Source organism: Heptranchias perlo, chromosome 1, assembly GCF_035084215.1.
Source record: "Heptranchias perlo isolate sHepPer1 chromosome 1, sHepPer1.hap1, whole genome shotgun sequence".
Classification (NCBI taxonomy): Eukaryota; Metazoa; Chordata; class Chondrichthyes; order Hexanchiformes; family Hexanchidae; genus Heptranchias; species Heptranchias perlo.
This window is the reverse complement of record NC_090325.1, coordinates 23465824-23482386: the sequence shown is the minus strand read 5'-3', so window position 1 is coordinate 23482386 and position 16563 is coordinate 23465824.

The following is a 16563-nucleotide window of genomic DNA, read 5'->3' as shown; positions in this document are numbered from 1 at the left end:
AATCAGCAGGAGGTTTCCTTGCCCATGTTTGACCTGATGCCATGAGATTTCATGGGGTCCAGAGTCAATGTTGAGGACTCCCATGGGCCACTCCCTCCTGACTGTATATCACTGTACCACCACCTCTGGTGGGTCTGTCCTGCCGGTGGGACAGGACATACCCAGGGATGGTGATGGAAGAGTCTGGGACATTGGCGGAAAGGTATGATTCTGTGAGTATGGCTATGTCAGGCTGTTGCTTGACTAGTCTGTGGGACAGCTCTCCCAATTTTGGCACAAGTCCCCAGATGTTAGTAAGGAGGACCTTGCAGGGTCGACTGGGCTTGGTTTGCCGTTGTCGTGTCCGGTGCCTCGTGGTCCGTCCGGTTTAATTCTTATTATGACTTTTTGTAGCAAGATTTTACAACTGAGTGGCTTGCTGGGCCATTTCAGAGGGCAATTAAGAATCAACCACATTGCTGTGGGTCTGGAGTCACATTTCGGCCAGACCGGGTAAGGGCGGCAGGCTTCCTTCCCTAAAGGGCATTCGTGAACCAGATGGGTTTTTACGACAATCCAGTAGTTTCATGGCCATCATTATTGATACTAGTATTTTAATTGCAGATTTTATTTAATTAATTAATTGAATTTAAATTCACCAGCTGCCGTGGCAGAATTTGAACTCATGACTCTGGATTTTAGTCCAGGCCTCCGGATTATTAGTCCAGTAACATAACCACTATGCTACCGTACCCGATTGTTGTTATAAGCAGAAGTACCCTTTCAAAGACATGAATAGTGTTAATGACTGCCAATCGACCTCACTCCACAGCAAATTAACTATTACAAGTGTGGAGTCTCATTCCTTCAGGTTTTTAATTTTTCAGGGAGAATTTTAAAAAGTCAAATTTTAAATTTAATTTATTTTTTCTTACTTTCCTTTCTGTCCCTTTTTTCTTTCTCTTAATCCAATCTTTCTTCTTTCTTTATTTCCCTTTCTGTGCCTGATTTAACATTGAATTCACCACATTTAATTCACCCTCCTTCTCATAGAATCATAGAACATAGAATGCTACAGCAGAGAAGGAGGCCATTCGGTCCATCGTGCTTCTTTGAAAGACCTACCCAATTAGTCCCACTTCCCTGCTCTATCCCCATAGCCCTGCAAGTGTATCCCCTTCATGTATTTATCCAATTCCCTTTTGAAAGTTATTATTGAATCTGCTTCCACCACCCTTTCAGGCAGTGCATTCCAGATCATAAAAACTCGCTGCATAAAAATGTTTTTCCTCATGTTGCCTCTTGTTCTTTTGCCATTTCCTTTAAATCTGTGTCCTCTGGTTACTGACCCTTCTGCCGCTCTTTTTTTTTATTCGTTCATGGGATGTGGGTGTCGCTGGCGAGGCCGGCATTTATTGCCCATCCCTAATTGCCCTTGAGAAGGTGGTGAGCCGCCTTCTTGAACCGCTGCAGTCCGTGTGGTGAAGGTTCTCCCGCAGTGCTGTTAGGAAGGGAGTTCCAGGATTTTGACCCAGCGACGATGAAGGAACGGCGATATATTTCCAAGTCGGGATGGTGTGTGACTTGGAGGGGAACGTGCAGGTGGTGTTGTTCCCATGTGCCTGCTGCTCTTGTCCTTCTAGGTGGTAGAAGTCGCAGGTTTGGGAGGTGCTCTCGAAGAAGCCTTGGCGAGTTGCTGCAGTGCATCCTGTGGATGGTACACACTACAGCCATGGTGCGCGGGTGGTGAAGGGAGTAAATGTTTAGGATGGCGGATGGGATGCCAATCAAGCGGGCTGCTTTGTCCTGGATGGTGTTGAGCTTCTTGAGTTGTTGGAGCTGCACTCATCCAGGTAAGTGGAGAGTATTCCATCACACTCCTGACTTGTGCCTTGTAGATGGTGGAAAGGCTCTGGGGAGTCAGGAGGTGAGTCACTCGCCGCAGAATACCCAGCCTCTGACCTGCTCTTGTAGCCACAGTATTTATATGGCTGGTCCAGTTAAGGTTCTGGTCAATGATGACCCCCAGGCTGTTGATGGTGGGGGATTCGGTGATAGTAATGGCGTTCAATGTCAAGGGGAGGTGGTTAGACTCTCTCTTGTTTGAGATGGTCATTGCCTGGCACTTATCTGGCGCGAAAGTTACTTGCCACTTATCAGCCCAAGCCTGGATGTTGTCCAGGTCTTGCTGCATGCGGGCTCGGACTGCTTCATTACCTGAGGGGTTGCAAATTGAACTGAACACTGTGCAATCATCAGCGAACATCCCCATTTCTGACCTTATGATGGAGGGAAGGTCATTGATGAAGCAGCTGAAGATGGTTGGGCCTAGGACACTGCCCTGAGGAACTCCTGCAGCAATGTCCTGGGGCTGAGATGATTGGCCTCCAACAACCACTACCATCTTCCTTTGTGCCAGGTATGACTCCAGCCACTGGAGAGTTTTCCCCCTGATTCCCATTGACTTCAATTTTACTAGGGCTTCTTGGTGCCACACTCGGTCAAATGCTGCCTTGATGTCAAGGGCAGTCACTCTCACCTCACCTCTGGAATTCAACTCTTTTGTCCATGTTTGGACCAAGGCTGTAATGAGGTCTGGAGCCAAGTGGTCCTGGCGGAACCCAAACTGAGCATCGGTGAGCAGGTTATTGGTGAGTAAGTGCCGCTTGATAGCACTGTCGACGACACCTTCCATCACTTTGCTAATGATTGAGAGTAGACTGATGGGGCGGTAATTGGCCGGATTGGATTTGTCCTGCTTTTTGTGGACAGGACATACCTGGGCAATTTTCCACATTGTCGGGTAGATGCCAGTGTTGTAGCTGTACTGGAACGGCTTGGCTAGACGTGCAGCTAGTTCTGGAGCACAAGTCTTCAGCACTACAGCCGGGATGTTGTCGGGGCCCATAGCCTTTGCTGTATCCAGTGCACTCAGCCGTTTCATGATATCACGTGGAGTGAATCGAATTGGCTGAAGACTGGCTTCTGTGATCGTGGGGATGTCGGGAGGAGGCCGAGATGGATCATCTACTCGGCACTTCTGGCTGAAGATGGTTGCAAATGCTTCAGCCTTCTCTTTTGCACTCACATGCTGGGCTCCGCCGTCATTGAGGATGGGGATGTTTGCAGAGCCTCCTCCTCCTGTTAGTTGTTTAATTGTCCACCACCATTCACGACTGGATGTGGCAGGACTGCAGAGCTTTGATCTGATCTGTTGGTTGTGGAATCGTTTAGCTCTGTCTATAGCATGTTGCTTCCGCTGTTTAGCATGCATGTAGTCCTGAGTTGTAGCTTCACCAGGTTGGCACCTCATTTTTAGGTATGCCTGGTGCTGCTCCTGGCATGCTCTTCTACACTCCTCATTGAACCAGGGTTGATCCCCTGGCTTGTTGGTAATGGTAGAGTGAGGAATATGCCGGGCCATGAGGTTACAGATTGTGCTGGATTACAATTCTGCTGCTGCTGATGGCCCACAGCGCGTCATGGATGCCCAGTTTTGAGCTGCTAGATCTGTTCTGAATCTATCCCATTTAGCACGGTGATAGTGCCACACAACACGTTGGATGGGGTCCTCAGTGCGAAGATGGGACTTCGTCTCCACGAGGACTGTGCGGTGGTCACTCCTAACAATACAGTCATGTTACTCTATCAAAACCCTTCATGATTTTGAACACAGTAGAGTTTGTCACTGCACAATCCAAACACCGGTCCCTCCCGACGTCGAAGGGTTGTTGAACTCTCGACTGTAAATTTTGGAAAAGAAATATACAAACAAATCGTTTTAAGACTATACATAATTTTATTTAAATGATTGGTTCAAGTTCATATAACCTTTAGGCAGTAGAGATGGTGGTTGTGTTTGCCGGGTGATGAATCCGTCGCACTCAAGGCCGTTGCTTCTTCTTTGATATTGAAGCTCTTTGACTGCAGTCGTGGTAAGAGAGAGCGATCTTTTGCCGTGAAGTCTTTTATGTTGTTTCAAAACAAGGCGATGTAGAATTGAGGGAAGCATCACCCATGCCCAATCGCCTCGATTGTTAAGCTTCGACCACCAGCAGACCTCAGCGACTGACAGTTTAGGCTTTGATCATTCTCACATCTCAATGAAAACTAGATGCCATGATCTCATATGGAAGACAATGGGAATCATTGTGTGTTGGAGACTTGACTTCCTTTATAGTCTCTTGATGGCCTGGTGTGATGTTGTAGTCTTGTGGTCTGTGGCCCCTTTATCTCATCAATGGTTTTTGCACATCAAAAACCTGTTAATGGACTCCTGGTAGTTTCTGTTTGCAGTTTTTAAATTGATTGTCCAAATGTTCAAATGTACCGTTGAAAAGCTATCTACAAGTTTCTGCCCCTCCATTGTTCCGACTAGTCTCTGGTATTAACACATCTCAGAAGAAAATGGGATCCCTTCCAAACTCTCTGTGGATTAGGGCCGAGTTGTCTGCCTTCAGTGTCCCGGCTAAGTTCCAATGTTTTTACGAGCCAAAAGCTTGTTCTGCAGGTTTAAGGGACAAAGTTAACCCTTTGCCTGAATGTCCAACATTCCGAATTCACAATATCAAAAGGGGTTTTAACCCTTGTCTGACAGTGTCTTCAGTGTACAGATGTGGAGATGCCGGTGATGGACTGGGGTGGACAAATGTAAGGACTTCTTCACTGCACAGGACCTCCAACCAACGCTATACACCAGATACATCGACGACATTTTCTTCCTATGGACTCACAGCGAAGAATCACTGAAGAGACTACACGATAACATCAACAAGTTCCATCCCACCATCAAACTCACCATGGACTACTCCTCAGAATCAGTTTCTTTCTTGGACACACAAATCTCCATCAAAGACGGGCACCTCAGCACCTCACTCTACCGCAAGCCCACGGACAACCAGACGATGCTCCACTTTTCCAGCTTCCACCCTAACCACGTAAAAGAGGCCATCCCCTATGGACAGGCCCTGCGAATACACAGGATCTGCTCAGACGAGGAGGAACGCGATGGACACCTACAGATGCTGAAAGACGCCCTCGTAAGAAAGGGATATGACGCTCAACTTGTCGATCGACAGTTCCAATGGGCCACAGCGAAGAATCGCATAGACCTCCTCAGAAGACAAACACGGGACGCAACCAACAGAATACCCTTCGTCGTCCTGTACTTCCCCGGAGCAGAGAAACTACGCCATGTTCTCCGCAGCCTTCAACATGTCATCGATGACGACGAACACCTCACTAAGGCCATCCCCATGCCTCCACAACTCGCCTTCAAACAGCCACCCAACCTCAAACAGACCATCATTCGCAGCAAATTACCCAGCTTTCAGGGGAACAGCGTCCACAACACCACACAACCCTGCCACGCAACCTCTGCAAGACATGCCAGATCATCGACACAGATACCACCATCACACGAGAGGACACCACCCACCAGGTACATGGTTCATACTCCTGTCTGAACACCAACGACACCTTTGATTGGTGTGATCGTGTCCCAGCCTAATATAAGATATGCGATTTGAGAACCTTTCATTCACTCACTCACCTGACAAAGGAGATAATCTCTGAAAGCTTGTGATTTTCAAATTAAACTGTTGGACTATAACCTGGTGTTGTAAGATTCCTTACATTCAATGTACAGACGCCAGGATGTCCAATTTTGGCCAATGTTGTCTACCTCATACGTTGCAGGAATGGATGCCCCGGAGCATGGTACATTGGCGAGACCATGCAGACACTGCGACAATGGATGAACGGACACCGCGCAACAATCGCCAGACAGGAGGGTTCCCTCCCAGTCGGGGAACACTTTAGCAGTCACGGACATTCAGCCACCGATCTTCGGGTAAGCGTTCTCCAAGGCGGCCTTTGAGACACACGACAACGCAAAATCGTCAAGCAGAAATTGATAGCCAAGTTCTGCACCCATGAGGACGGCCTCAATCGGGATCTTGGGTTCATGTCACGCTACATGTAACCCCACCAGCAGGGAAAAAAAGTTACCTGTTTTTAATACAACTGGACATTCTCTCTCTCTCTCTCTCTCTCTCTGCCTTTCGGGTCTCTTTCTCTCTTTGTCTGTGTAATCTGACCTATTGTGTATTCAGTATACTGGGACATACTGTTTTCCGTGGCTAACCTGTCTGAACACCAACGACACCTTTGATTGGTGTGATCGTGTCCCAGCCTAATATAAGATATGCGATTTGAGAACCTTTCATTCACTCACTCACCTGACAAAGGAGATAATCTCTGAAAGCTTGTGATTTTCAAATTAAACTGTTGGACTATAACCTGGTGTTGTAAGATTCCTTACATTCAATGTACAGACACCAGGATGTCCAATTCCATGGTGCAAAAAGGCTCTCAAATCTCACAGTGCCTCTTCAAGTGCATTGATGAGTTCTTCGATCGATCTTCTTTTGTGTTGATTTGAACACTCTTCACCGATGTTTCTTACATAATGCATATACTGTTTGAACATATGCATACAGAGTTACAATGATGATATACACAATATACTTCAGTCATAGTTGACTAGTGGCTTAATCATGTCTTGTTTGGTAGCATACACAGGGAAATGATCATTACCCGTGTTCACCCGTTAATACTACCCAACGCGGCACCTTTCTTCAGCCTTTGTTTCTTCCCACACTCTCCTCTGGGTTTGATCACATTCCTGCTCAAGACAGGTTTACTGTGGCATTTTCCGGGTCTTCATACTGTACTTGGATTTAAATCCCTCTTTCATTAAGATTATCAATTACTTATCCTTCACCATCTGGATTAAATTCTTCAGCAGTTTCCATATTTTCAAAAACACACACCACATACTTAATATGACTAATACTTGGATAATTAAAAGTGCATGTGAAAAAGACACTAAAAGCATAACAATAATAGTAGATAATCAAGGGGCAAAGGGGAGGGAGGATCTAAAAACTATCACTATCACTGGAGAAAAAGTACTAGGTAAACTAATGGGTCTGCAGGCTGACAAGTCCCCTGGACCCAATGGCTTGCATCCGAGGGTCTTAAAAGAAGTGGCTACAGAGATAGTGGCTGCATTGGTTATAATCTTCCAAAATTCACTAGATTCTGGAAAGGTCCCAGTGAATTGGAAAACCACAAATGTGACACCCCTATTCAAGAAAGGAGGGAGACAGAAAGCAGGTAACGATGGACCAATTAGCCTAACATCTGTCATTGGGAAAATGCTGGAATCAATTATTAAGGAAGTAGTAACAGGACATTTAGAGACTCCAAATATAATCAAGGAGAGTCAACATGGTTTTATGAAAGAGAAATCGTGTTTGACAAATTTATCAGAGTTCTTTGAGGAAGTAAAGAGCAGGGTGGATAAAGGGGAACCAGTAGATGTATTGTATTTGGATTTCCAAAAGGCATTCGACAAGGTGCCACACAAAAGGTTACTGCACAAGATAAGAGCTCATGGTGTTGGGGGTAATATATTAGCATGGATAGAGGATTGGCTAACTAACAGAAAACAGAGAATCAAGATAAAAGGGTCATTTTCAGGATGGCAATTTGTAACTAGTGAGGTGCCGCAGGGATAAGTGCTAGGGCCTCAACTATTTACAATCTATATCAATGACTTGGATGAAGGAACAGAGTGTCTTGATGATGATACAAAGATAGGGGGAAAAGTAAGTTGTGAGGAGGACACAAAGTTTCTGCAAAGGGATATTGACAGGTTAAGCGAGTGGGCTAAAATTTGGCAGATGGAGTATTTTGTGGGAAAATGTGAAATCGTCCACTTTGGTAGGAAGAATAAAAAAGCAAAATATTATATAAATGGAGAAAGACTACAAAATGCTGCGGCACAGAGGGATTTGGGTGTCCTCGTACGTGAAACACAAAATGTTAGCATACAGGTGCAGCAGGTAATTGGGAAGGCAAATGGAATAATGGCCTTATTTCAAGGGGAATGGAGTATAAAAGCAGGGAAGTCATGCTACAACTGTACAGGGTGCTGGTGAGACCACACCTGGAGTACTGCGTACACTTTTGGTCCCCTTATTTAAGGAAGGACATACTTGCATTGGTGGCGGTTCAGAGAAGGTTCACTGGGTTGATTCCGGGTATGGAAGGGTTTTCTTATGAGGAAAGATTGAGCAGGTTGGGCCTATACTCACTGGAGTTTAGAAGAATGAGAGGAGATCTAATTGAAACATATAAGATTCTGTGGGGGTTTGACAGGGTAAATGCTGAGAAGGTGTTTCCCCTCATAGGGGAATCTAGAACTAGGGGGCATAGTCTCAGAATAAGGGGTTGCCCATTTAAGATGGAAATGAGGAAGAATTTCTTCTCTGAGGGTTATGAATCTTTGGAATTCTTTGTCCCAAAGAGCGGTGTAGGCTGAGTCATTGAATACATTCAGGGCTGAGTTAGACAAATCTTTGATCAGCAAGGGAGTCAAAGGATATGGGGAAAAGGTGGGAAAGTGGAGTTGAGGTAAAATCAGATCAGCCATGATCTCATTGAATGGAGGAGCAGGCTCGAAGGGCCAAATGGCCTACACCTGCTCCTATCTCTTATGTTCTTATGTTCTTAAGTCAAGTGGGCCCAAGGTAATCCCCCGCCATTATACAGTCTCCCACCATTTTTGATCTCCCAGCACGTGTATCGCTTTTTCTATGTTCTCATTGTCTTGTTGCATTTTTTTTTCAAAATACTTCTGTGAAGTCATCGTGCATTTTATAATGGAATTGAGACTCAAGGATTTCCACTTTCATTTTGATAAGCATCATTCCCTCGTCCTTATCACCTTGAGTCGTCTGAGAACGGGTATTACAACCAAACCATCCCTCGTACCTTTTATTAAACGCTGGCAAAGTTAGATCGTTTTCTAAGTTACCTTCCTCATCAGGGTGGGATCTGTGGAGTATGGTAACCCTGCCTGTCCCGCTCTTTTACTTGGTCCGATTAGGATTCCTGTCTTAAGGAGTCCTACTTTCCAAGGCAGGATCTCTCCCTTCAACCAGACCAGGGAGGGGCTTGGTGCACCACCCTCTATGTTGTTACTTTGGTATGCCGTTACGTTACAGTTCCATTCTGCACTATTCTCCCTTACATACAATAGTAATATACACTCATCTATCACAAACAGTAGCTTTTCATTCTGGCAATTTGTTTTCCTTGATGTTTGGTTCCAGTTTCATATGCGATTTGGATCTAGGAACGAGGGATCTAGGCACATGGGAACAACACCTCCTGCACGTTCCCCTCCAAGTCACACACCATCCCGACTTGGAAATATATCGCCGTTCCTTCATCGTCGCTGGGTTAAAATCCTGGAACTCCCTTCCTAACAGCACTGTGGGAGAACCATCACCACATGGACTGCAGCGGTTCAAGAAGGCGGCTCACCACCACCTTCTCAAGGGCAATTAGGGATGGGCAATAAAATGCTGGCCTCGCCAGCGACGCCCACATCCTGTGAACAAATAAAAAAAAAATCATAGAATCATAGAAAGGTTACAGCACAGATGAGGCCATTCGGCCCATCGAGTCAGTGCCTCAACGGTGCATGTAACGGGGCGCTGAGGGTTGCAAAATCTTCTATAAAATCTCGGCAATACCCTACGAGTCCTAAAAATGATCTGACTCCACTCACAGAATTAGGGAGTGGTACATCAGTTACAGCTTTGACTCTAGCTGTGTCAATGCCTCGTCCCCTTCCACTGATTCTTATTCCCAAAAAGGTTACTGCTGATTGAGCTAGCTGAGCTTTCTTAGGATTTACCTTAAACCCTTCTTCCCTTAATAGTCAACAATTCATCTAACAATGGCAAATGTGTTGCCATGACTGGGGTGTGTAACAACAGGTCGTCCACATATTGCACCAAATATGCTGGCCTCCCGAATCTCTTAAGGCTTCTGGCCATCATTTGGTGGAATATCGACGGTGAGTTGTGAAACCCTTGGGACAGACACGTCCAAGAGTACTGCTGATCCTTAAAAGGAAAGGCAAACCTGTACTGGTCCTTTTGTACCAATGGGATTGACCAAAATCCATTTGATATGTCCAGCACTGTGAACACTTATGTTTCGGGGGTGGTCTTCATCAGCATCTCTGGAGCTAATGGGGCACATTTATTCATACATTTATTCAACTGTCTGTATTCGATTTTTAATCACCAGGACCAGTCTGGCTTTTTAACTGGCCAAATAGGTGAATTGATTCCCATGGCTTTTGGCCTCAGGATTCCTTGTTGGAGTAGAGAGGTTATAGTTACGATTCGGCTTCCCCAGGATATCTTTACTGTCGGATTGGTCCAGGCAATACTTCTCTACTCATTTCTACCTCTGTAGCTGTCCTTCCACAATCATGTTTATACTTTGCAAAGGATTCAGCGCTTTTCCACAATATGTCCCGAATAGCTTTTGAGTTTGATTCAAATATTTCATTCAAATTATGCTTAGCTCCACTACATAGCTTTCCCCAGACGGGGAGGCATAACACCTTTTCCTCGCCCACCACCGAGGTTAGTTCGGGTTCCGCCAGGACCACTCGGCTCCAGACCTCATTACAGCCTTGGTCCAAACGTGGACAAAAGAGCTGAATTCCAGAGGTGAGGTGGGAGTGACTGCCCTTGACATCAAGGCAGCATTTGACCGAGTGTGGCACCAAGGAGCCCTAGTAAAATTGAAGTCAATGGGAATCAGGGGGAAAACTCTCCAGTGGCTGGAGTCATACCTAGCACAAAGGAAGATGGTAGTGGTTGTTGGAGGCCAATCATCTCAGCCCCAGGACACTGCTGCAGGAGTTCCTCAGGGCAGTGTCCTAGGCCCAACCATCTTCAGCTGCTTCATTAATGACCTTCCCTCCATCATAAGGTCAGAAATGGGGATGTTCGCTGATGATTGCACAGTGTTCAGTTCCACTCGCAACCCCTCAAATAACGAAGCAGTCCGAGCCCGCATGCAGCAAGACCTGGACAACATCCAGGCTTGGGCTCATCAGTGGCAAGTAACATTCGCGCCAGATAAGTGCCAGGCAATGACCATCTCCAACAAGAGAGAGTCTAACCACCTCCCCTTGACATTCAATGGCATTACCATCGCCAAATTCCCCAACATCAACATCCTGGGGGTCACCATTGACCAGAAACTTAACTGGACCTGCCATATAAATACTGTGGCTACGAGAGCAGGTCAGAGGCTGGGTATTCTGCGGCGAGTGACTCACCTCCTGACTCCCCAAAGCCTTTCCACCATCTACAAGGCACAAGTCAGGAGTGTGATGGAATACTCTCCACTTGCTTGGATGAGTGCAGCTCCAACAACACTCAAGAAGCTCGACACCATCCAAGATAAAGCAGCCCGCTTGATTGGCACCCCATCCACCACCCTAAACATTCACTCCCTTCACCACCGGCGCACAGTGGCTGCAGTGTGTACCATCCACAGGATGCACTGCAGCAACTCGCCAAGGCTTCTTCGACAGCACCTCCCAAACCCGCGACCTCCACCACCTAGAAGGACAAGAGCAGCAGGCGCATGGGAACAACACCACCTGCACGTTCCCCTCCAAGTCACACACCATCCTGACTTGGAAATATATTGCCATTCCTTCATCGTCGCTGGGTCAAAATCCTGGAACTCTCTTCCTAACAGCACTGTGGGAGAACCGTCACCACACGGACTGCAGCGGTTCAAGAAGGCGGCTCATCACCACCTTCTCAAGGGCAATTAGGGATGGGCAATAAATGCCGGCCTCGCCAGCGACGCCCACATCCCATGAACGAATAAATTAAAAAAAAGACTGACTGGCCTATAATTACTCGGTCTATCTCTTTCTCCCTTTTTAAACAACAGTACAATGTTCGCAGTTCTCCAATCCTCTGGCACCACGTCTGTAGCCAGGGAGGATTAGAAAATGATGGTCAGAGCCTCCACTATTTCCTCTCTTGCTTCTCTTAACAGCCTGGGATACATTTCATCCGGGCCTGGCAATTTATCTACTTTCAAAGATGCTAATCCCCTTAATACTTCCTTTCTCACTATGTTTACCCCATCCAATATTTCACACTCCTCCTCCTTAACTACAATCTCTGCTTCGTCCCACTCTCTTGTGAAGACAGACGCAAAGTATTCATTAAGAACCATACCAACATCTTCCGCCTCCACACATAGATTACCTTTTTGGTCTCTAATAGGCCCTACTCTTTCCTTAGTTATCCTCTTGCTCTTTATGTATTTATAAAACATTTTTGGGTATTCCTTTACTTTACTTGCCAGTATTTTTTCATGCCCTCGCTTTGCTTTCCTAATTTCCTTTTTAATTTCACCCCTGCACTTTCTATACTCCTCTAGGCTTTCTGCAGTATTAAGCTCTTGTTGTCTGACATAAGCTTCCCTTTTTTGCCTTCTCTTATCCTGTATGCTCCGTGTCATCCAGGGAGCTCTAGATTTGGCAGTCCCACCCATTTTCTTTGTGGGAACATGTTTACTCTGAACCTCTTGAATCTCCCCCTTGAATGCCTCCCACTGCTCTGTTACTGATTTACCTTCAAGTAGCTGTTTCCAGTCCACTTTTGCTAAAGCACTTCTCAGCTTAGTGAAAATTGGCCTTTACCCAATTTAGAACTTTTAGAACTTCTTTTCCATCTTTGTCCTTTTCCATAACTATGCTAAATCTAACTGAATTATGATCACTACCACCAAAATGCTCTCCCACTGATACTCCTTCCACCTGCCCAGCTTCATTCCCTAAAACTAAATCCAGAACAGTACCCCTCCCCCCCCACCCCCCAACTCTCTTGTTGGGCTTGCTACTAACTAGCTAAAAAAGTTCTCCTGAATGCAATTTAAGAATCCTGCACCCTCTATACCTTTTGCACTGATTGTTTCCCAGTTAATATTCGGGTAATTGAAATCCCCTACTATTACTGCCCTATTGTTTTTGCACTTCTCAGAAATTTGCCTACATATTTGCTCTTCTATCTCCTTCTGACTGTTTGGGGGTCTATAGTGCACTCCCAGTAGTGTGGCTGCCCCTTTTTTGTTCTTTAGCTCAACCCATAGTGCCTCATTTGATGATCCTTCTAACGCCTAGCTGTTCCCCTAAACATAGAACCCCCAATCACTATTGCTCTCCTGTCCTTTCTCCTCCCCCACCCCAGTCCCCACCTGTACAGCTGAAGCACCCATGGTGCTGTGGACTTGGCTCTGGCTGCACTCCCCAGAGGAACCCTCTCTCTCACCAATATTCATAGGAACATTAGGAACATAGCAACAGGAGTAGGCCATTCAGCCCCTCGTGCCTGCTCCTCCATTTGATAAGATCATGGCTGATCTGTGATCTAACTCCATTTACCTGCCTTTGGCCCATATCCCTTAATACCTTTGGTTGCCAAAAAGCTATCTATCTCAGATTTAAATTTAGCAATTGAGCTAGTGTCAATTGCCGTTTGCAGAAGAGAGTTCCAAACTTCTAACACCCTTTTTGTGCAGAAATGTTTTCTAATCTCATTCCTGAAAGGTCTGGCTCTAATTTTTAGACTGTGTCCCCTACTCCTAGAATACCCAACCAACGGAAATAGTTTCTCTCTATCCACCCTATCTGTTCCCCTTAATATCTTATAAACTTCGATCAGATCACCCCTTAACCTTCGAAACTCCAGAGAATACAACCCCAATTTGTGTAATCTCTCCTCGTAACTTAACCCTTGAAGTCCGGGTATCATTCTAGTAAACCTACGCTGCACTCCCTCCAAGGCCAATATGTCCTTCTGAAGGTGTGGTGCCCAGAACTGCTCACAGTACTCCAGGTGCGGTCTAACCAGGGTTTTGTATACTGAAGCATAACTTCTGCCCCCTTGTACTCTAGTCCTCTAGATATAAAGGCCAGCATTCCATTTGTCACCTTGATTATTTTCTGCACCTGTGCATGACACTTTAATGATCTATGTACCTGAACCCTTAAGTTCCTTTGGACATCCACTGTTTTTAACTTTTTACCATTTAGAAAGTACCCTGTTCTATCCTTTTTTGATCCAAAGTGGATGACCTCGCATTTGCCTACATTGAATTCCATTTGCCACAGTTTTGCCCATTCACCTAATCTATCAATATCGCTTTGTAATTTTATGCTTTCATCAACACTGCTTACAATGCCACCAATCTTTGTGTCATCGGCAAACTTAGATATGAGACTTTCTATGCCTTCATCTAAGTTGTTAATAAATATTGTGAATAATTGAGGCCCCAAGACAGATCCCTGCGGGACTCCACTAGTCACATCCTGCCATTGTGAGTACCTACCCATTATCCCTACTCTCTGTCGCCTTTCGCTCAGCCAACTTCCTAACCAAGTCTGTACTTTTCCCTCAATTCCATGGGCTTCTATCTTAGCTAACAGTCTCTTATGTGGGACTTTATCAAATGCCTTCTGGAAGTCCATATAAATAACATCCATTGACATTCCCCTGTCCACTACTTTAGTCACCTCTTCAAAAAATTCAATCAGGTTTGTCAGGCACGACCTACCTTTCACAAATCCATGCTGGCGCTCTCTGATTAACTGAAAATTCTCGAGGTGCTCAGTCACCCTATCCTTAATTATGGACTCCAGCATTTTCCCCACAACAGATGTTAGGCTAACTGGTCTATAATTCCCTGGTTTCCCTCTCTCTCCTTTCTTAAAAAACAGAGTGATATGTGCAATTTTCCAATCTAGAGGGACAGTTCCTGAATCTAGAGAACTTTGAAACTATTTTCGGTTGATAGTCATTTGTACTCCTTTAAGTTATCCCTTTCAAGTTCACTTTGGTGACATGTATGTTCCAAGTCTTGATATTTTTATTTCAGTTCCTCTAATTAATTGTGTTTCGCTAGGGCTTGTGACTGGTAATACTCTACATGACATTCTGACAGCTGTTTTTTACATCCATATTCTGTACATTGCTCTTTTAATTCTACCTCTATTCTGTTTGCACCCTCCCTGGCTTCCTCCAGTTCCTTGCGTATGCGATTAACTGTTTCTACTGAGTCCTGGCATTGCTTATTCTTGTCAACTTTTCCTTTACTTAATACTAATAACCATGCTGCTTTGACATGTTTCTTTTTGAGTAATCTGTCACCTAACCGTTCCTCCGCCCTGTCCAGACCGAGGAACTCTGTGTTGTATCGTTCCTACCTCTCTCTCCGATGTCTTTTGTCACTTAAGTTTTAATGGTCTCTTCCATTTTATTTCCCTATCAGCTACTAGATACATGGCTGGTTGGCTTTACTCCACAAGTTCCGTTCTTTAGGAAGGCTATGAGAGGGTGCAGAAAAGATTTACTAGAATGGTTCCAGGGATGAGGGACTTCAGTTACGTGGATAGACTGGAGAAGCTGGGATTGTTCTGCTTAGAGCAGAGAAGGTTAAGAGGAGATTTGATAGCAGTGTTCAAAATCATGAAGGGTTTAGATAAAGTAAATAAAGAGGAACTGTTCCCATTGGCGGAAGGGTCAAGAACCAGAGGACAGAGATTTAAGATGATTGGCAAAGGAACCAAAGGTGACATGAGGAAAAACTTTTTTACACAGTGAGTGGTTAGGATTTGGAATGCACTGCCCGAGGGGGTGGTGGAGGCTGATTCAATCATGGTCTTCGAAAGGGAACTGGATAAGTACTTGAAAGGCAAAAATTTGCAGGGCTACAGGGTTAGGGCAGGGGAGTGGGACTAGCTGGATTGCTCTTGCATAGAGCTGGTGCGGACTCAATGGGCCGAATGGCCTCCTTCCATGCTGTAACCTTTCTATGATTCTATGATCTGGAAGCAGATTCAACTGTGGCTTTCAAAAAGGAATTGGATAAATACTTGAAGGGAAAAAATTTGCTGGGCTACAGGGGAAAGAGCGGGGGAATGGGACTAACTGGATTGCTCTTACAAAGAGCTGACATGGTTTTGATGGGCCGAACAGCCTCCTTCTGTACAGTAAACATTCTATGATACCGCTTTGACTTGTTTCTTTTTGAGTAATCCGTCACCTAACCGTTCTTCCTTCCTACCCAGACTGAGGCACTCTGTGTTATTTCGTACCTATCTCTCTCGCCAATGTCTTTTGTCACGTAAGTTTTAGTGGTCACTGTAATTGAACAGTGGGTGACCTTTAAGGAGGAGATGGTTCGGGTACAGTCTAGGCACCTTCCCATGAGGCGGAAAGGTAGGACAACCAAAGCACAAGCTCCCTGGATGACAAAAGAGATAGTGAGTAAGATGAAACAGAAAAAAAGGGGCATATGACAGATGTCAGGTTGATAATATAAGTGAAAACCAGGCAGAATATAGAAAGTTCAGAGGGGAAGTGAAAAAGGAAATAAGAGGAACAAAGAGAGAGTATGAGAATAGACTGGCAGCCAACATAAAAGGGAATCCAAAAGTCTCCTACAGGCATGTAAACAGTAAACGGGTAGTAAGAGGAGGGATGGGGCCGATTAGGGACCATAAAGGAGATCTACTCATGGAGGCAGAGGGGATGACCTAGGTACTAAATGAGTACTTTGCATCTGTCTTTACCAAGAACAATTAGGGATGGACAATAAATGCTGGCGTTGCCAGCGATG